Below are 5,118 nucleotides of genomic sequence, written 5' to 3'. Positions count from 1 at the left end.
ATCTTTAAGAAAGAAGACTCGATGAAATACCAAGGCAATTCTTCAGTTCAGAGAAAAACGGAGACATGAGGCAGATCGATAGGTACTACTCCCTCCTTCCATCTATATAGGGCCTAATGCGTTTTTCGAGGCAAACTTTGACCAAATGTTAGAGCAATAATATATAACATGCAACTTACACAAAGCACATCATCAAATTCGTATGTGAAAGGAGCTTTCAATGATATAATTTTCACATTATGCATGGCATGTAGTATAAATTTTATCAATAGTCAAAGACGGTCTTGAAAAACGCATTAGGCCCTATATAGATGGAAGGAGGGAGTATTTCGACCGCTGACCAAAATGACACAATAACTTTAGCATCAACATGCTCGCCACTTCAGACCAAAAAAATATTCTAACGAGTATAAATTTCATAGAACGATGAAACAGTCAAAGCTTCTTGATCATAACTTGTCCACATCAAAAAAGAAACAAGAAGGCTCGTAGTGGACCTAATTCACAATCACTGTGCCGGTAAAGGAAAAAAAGAGCATGGCTGGCATTTACAGAATCAAAAGGGGAGCACAATCTGGGACCTGAGCCTGACCATCATAACCTTTCTTCTGCTAATCAGTACAAGTTTCATTTCTCAAACTTATCTTAAGATTAAACACCACATGAAGCATTAGTGGTTGGCAGCTAAAGTGGAGTGATTGATACAATACCAAACGATGCAACGCAAAGGCAGAATTATAACAGTACATTTCAATATCTAACCAGATGCAATGGAATCATGAAAAGGAATGGATTGCAACAGAACATTGGATCTAGTTAATACATACAGCAGTTCATGTGGATACGGAGAGCTAGGCTGATAGGAAACAGCACCACACTCAACAGCTCTCAGATGAAGGGCTACATGTTGATATTTTAGTGTGATTTCTGATAAAGTGTCGCGAATTCAATCTGAATCTCATGGGGCAAATCTATCATACGTTAAAACAAACAAGGCATGAATCTGATCAGTGGGGCAATGGCATCAACCAACGTGGTATATATATATCGGTGTTTTTTTAACTCTTCTTCTACACAGCTACTACAACACGGGAAGACCAATCATACATACTGGCTGTCCGGACAAATAAAGAAGAAGAAAAGAATTCAATGAATCAATATATAGCCTGTGCGCAATCTCCAACATGTCTCTCTCTACATACATACGTCGTCGTCTCGACACAGTCATGACTCATGACCACGACACCATGGCGAGAGCGGCGGCCATGGCCGCCAAGCTTTCCGTCCACCGCCACCTCCTCACCTACATATAACGAAAGCAGGAGCATCAACATGGAGTAAAGTGAGATATGTCTACATGATTCCAAAGTGGAAAACAAAAGCATTGATTGTAAAGGAGGGTTAGCATAAATTCCACTGCTCTGGTATGCTGGCCTAGCTAGCACACGGCATGCAACTTTACTTGGTGCCCAGCATGATTAGTTGCACACTGGATGACTAGATCTATCTATCCGTTTGCTTTCGTATGTGTGAACAAATTTTGCATGGCATCTTAATTTCTGAAATCAAATATTCAAATGTGTATATCGACTAACTTCACGGAGGGGAACTTTTGGTCTATGGGGACATATGCACCCTATATGGGAAAAAAATTAGTAATTCAACAAAAAGTCGAAAATTCCTGAAAATATTTTTGAAATAAACTTGACCTTCTATTGTATTCGTGAGAAAAAAAATCCACGAAAAAAAATATCCCTTTGACTTCTTTTCAAAAAAGACAAATTTTTGGCTAAAATAGTGTGAATAGTGACCTATAATAGCAAATAAATTTTGTCTTTTTTGCTGTGAGGTCAACTTTTGTTTTTTTTTCGTCGGGATTTTTATACTAGTGCAAAAGTAAGTCAAGTATTTTGTCAAAATAGTTCTTACCTATTTTGACTTTTTATTAAAAAATTAAAAATAAATCCCCATATAGGGTGCATATACCACCAGGAACACAAGTGTATTTCCCCTAACTTCACATACTAATCACAGCATCAGAGTATAGTACTCCCTCCGATTCATATTATTTATCGCTCAAACGGATGTATCTAGCATTGATTGGCGCAGCTTCTTTGTCGGTAATTATTATTCAGCAGTGTGCATTATATCCTGAAAGAGTGAGCCACACTAGCCAGAAAAGCTAACATTATCAAAATAATATTCTGCTTTTTTATTATATATCAAATTCAGTTAGCACAGGTTAATGCATTACGACGTGTAATCACGTACCTTGTGCGTCGCATCAGAAATGGTGCCCGGGCCGACGGCGAACCCGTCCGTCCCGGCGGGCCCTTCCCCCACCACCATCCCGACGCCACTATCCATGCCGTTTCTGCTGCCGCCGCCGTCCCCATTGCCGCTACCCTTCAAGCCTTTGATCGTCGGCGCCTTGACGCTGACGCCGTATGCCGGCGTGCCGGCCGGCTTGAACAGGCCGTAGTGCCGCTCCGACGCCGGCCCGGGCTTCTGGTCCTCGTTGAACAGGGCGAACACGTACACCTTGTTGGTCGGAATAAGCCGCGGTGTCAGTGTCAGACGCGTCGGGTGCGTGTATGGGCGCGCGTCGGGCGTGTCAGGCACGGCAAGATCGCAATGTAGGCGTGTGTGGTCGGGCTCGTCGGGCGCGACGGATTCGCGCGGGACGTGCGGAACGCACTGGTGGTGTCGGGCTCGTCGGACGCGTCGGATGCGCGCGGGACATGTGAGACGCATTGATGATGTCGAGCTCGTTGGACGCGTCGGATGCGCGTGGGACGTGCGGGACACAACGGAAGCGTGGCAAGCGTGCGTGTAGGTCTAAGTTCACGAGTTCGTACTTGTGCCAGTTTGAGTTAGTCTGCAGTTTGTTACTGCATGCAGCAGGGGCCGTTGGAGGCAGCCGCGTCGTGCGTATAGCAGTGCGTCGTCCGCGCGGCCGGAACGTACGGATCAAGCTGCATGTGTAAATGCATATGGAGTTTGTTGTGTACGTGCGCGTATCGGCCGGAAGAGTTGCATGGGCGCTACGTCGCTGTATGGCTACAAAAGGCCTTGTAATCGTTGATGTAACCTCAGCCAGCAGAAAGAAAAGGGGTGTTTAAGCGCCGGGACGTTGGTCGCCAGAAAAAAGTGATGCGTCTACCTCCAGTCTAGCGTGAGAGAGAGCGGCAACAACACACCTGCAGCGGCTCCCCGGGCGCCGCCGGCGTGCCCTTCCCCTGCGCCACCAGCCGCATCAGGTTCCCGTTGTACCTGGCCGCGTTCTGCGGCGTGGCGCCGGCCTCGTCGCCGTCCCCCTGCGACGGCCACCCGGTCTCCGACACCCGGATCTCCACCGCCCGCCCGTAGTTGGCGGCGCAGATCGCGGCGCGCACGGCGTCCACGGTCCAACTGCGCGTGCAGCATGTTGCCGTACCGCAGACCCGTGGCGGAGTCCACCACGGCGGCCGCGCTCGGCTCGAACAGCACGTAGTCCAGGTCCACCGTGCCCGGGTCGGCCTTGTAGGCGAAGTACGGGTACGCGTTCACGATGAACGGCGAGCCGGTCTTGGCGAGGAAGGCGAGCAGCGGCGTGATGTAGGGGAGGAGGTCGTGCCGGAACGCGGCGGAGGAGGGCGGGAAGGAGGAGGAGAGCACGGCGAGGGAGTGCGCGGTGGTGACCGCGACGCGGGAGGTGAGGTTGCACGCGGCCAGCGCCGCGTGGAGCGACTGCATCGCCGGGAGGAGGGAGCGCAGCATGGTGGCGTCGGAGCCCGTCAGCACCTCGTTGCCGACGATGACCGCGGTGATGGACGTCGCTGGGAGGTGCGGGAGGATGTTGGTGCGGACCCAGGCCGCGGCGGCCGAGGGGTCGGACGCCAGGCGCGGGACCATGTTGTCGGGCAGCCCCACGGTGAAGTCCACGCCGGAGCCGGCGAACGCGCTGAGCACGCGCGCGTCCGCGTCGTACAGCTTGACCTTGGTGGCGTTCAGCGCGCGGAGGAGCACGGCCGCCGCCTGGGGCGACGGCAGGTTGTCGGCCACCTGGCCGTAGTTCACCCCTAGCGCCGCGGAACCTCCGCTGGCCGCCGCTACGTCCAATGCAAGCGCGGCGACGGCAACGGCAACGGCGAACAGGTGCCGGAGCGCCATCGGAGCGGCTAGCAGGAGTAGGAAGAGTGTGGTGGAGCTGTCTGCCAAGGCCGGGAGTGAACTGACAGCACCGTAGGAGAATGCGAATCGCGCGCTTTATATCGAAGCTGTTTTTGTGTCGGCTCTGAGAAGGTGGAGTTAATTACACGATAGTACTCCCTCCTTCCATCTATATAGGGCCTAATGCGTTTTTTGAGACTAACTTTGACCAAATGTTAGAGCAATAATATATGACATGCAACTTAAACAAAGCACGCCGTCAAATTCGTAAGTGAAAGGAGCTTTCAATGATATAATTTTCACATTATGCATGTCATGTACTATTAATCTTGTCAATAGTCAAGAGCGGTCTTGAAAAACGCATTAGGCCTTATATAGATGGAAGGAGGGAGTACCACAATTGGGGCCGTGGTGGCGAACTGGTACCAGTTTTGAAAATTTTTACGTGTCAGTACCATGTTTGGACCGAACCGTTGCAAATCGGGCTAAACTTCGTATTTGTACGTATTGACGCTGGAACTGACCGCCCGGGCCCGCGCGTCAGATGCCACGCTGGCGAATCGACACGTGCCCGCTCGCTCAATAGGTGCGGTCCGGCTCGAACCGGACCGGCCCGTGCTCCACTTTGTTCCTCCTCGCCGTCTCTGTTCGTCGACGAACCCTAGCTCCCTGCGCGTACGGCGATGGCGGCGGCGCCCCCGGGCGGTGGTGGCGGCAGCGGCGGTGGCGGCGACGGCGATGGCGGCGGCGCAAACCTTCCCCTCTTCGGCATCGGCGCGGCAGGAGGAATCGAGGGGAGATCTCCAATCGAGGGCGGCGATGGCTACTCGAGCTCTGAGTACTCCAGCGACGACGACGAGTTCATTGAGCCCGCACTGTCCATGGAGCAGCGGGTACGGCTGGCAAAGCAATGGGTGGCGAACCCTAGCAATAGCCATGAGCTGACCCACGGGCTCGGCGGCGTCC

The 5,118-nt window shown here is 51.9% G+C and overlaps 1 pseudogene; it reads right to left on the bottom strand.

Moving 5' to 3' along the window:
- Positions 1 to 1,041: 1,041 nt before the first annotated feature.
- On the bottom strand, positions 1,042 to 4,238 carry LOC123080138 (glucan endo-1,3-beta-glucosidase 14-like; annotated as a pseudogene).
- Between the last annotated feature and the right edge of the window lie 880 nt (positions 4,239 to 5,118).

The sequence above is a fragment of the Triticum aestivum genome, chromosome 1A (assembly GCF_018294505.1).
Source record: "Triticum aestivum cultivar Chinese Spring chromosome 1A, IWGSC CS RefSeq v2.1, whole genome shotgun sequence".
Taxonomy (NCBI): domain Eukaryota; kingdom Viridiplantae; phylum Streptophyta; class Magnoliopsida; order Poales; family Poaceae; genus Triticum; species Triticum aestivum.
This window is presented reverse-complemented; position numbering and strand designations above follow the sequence as displayed.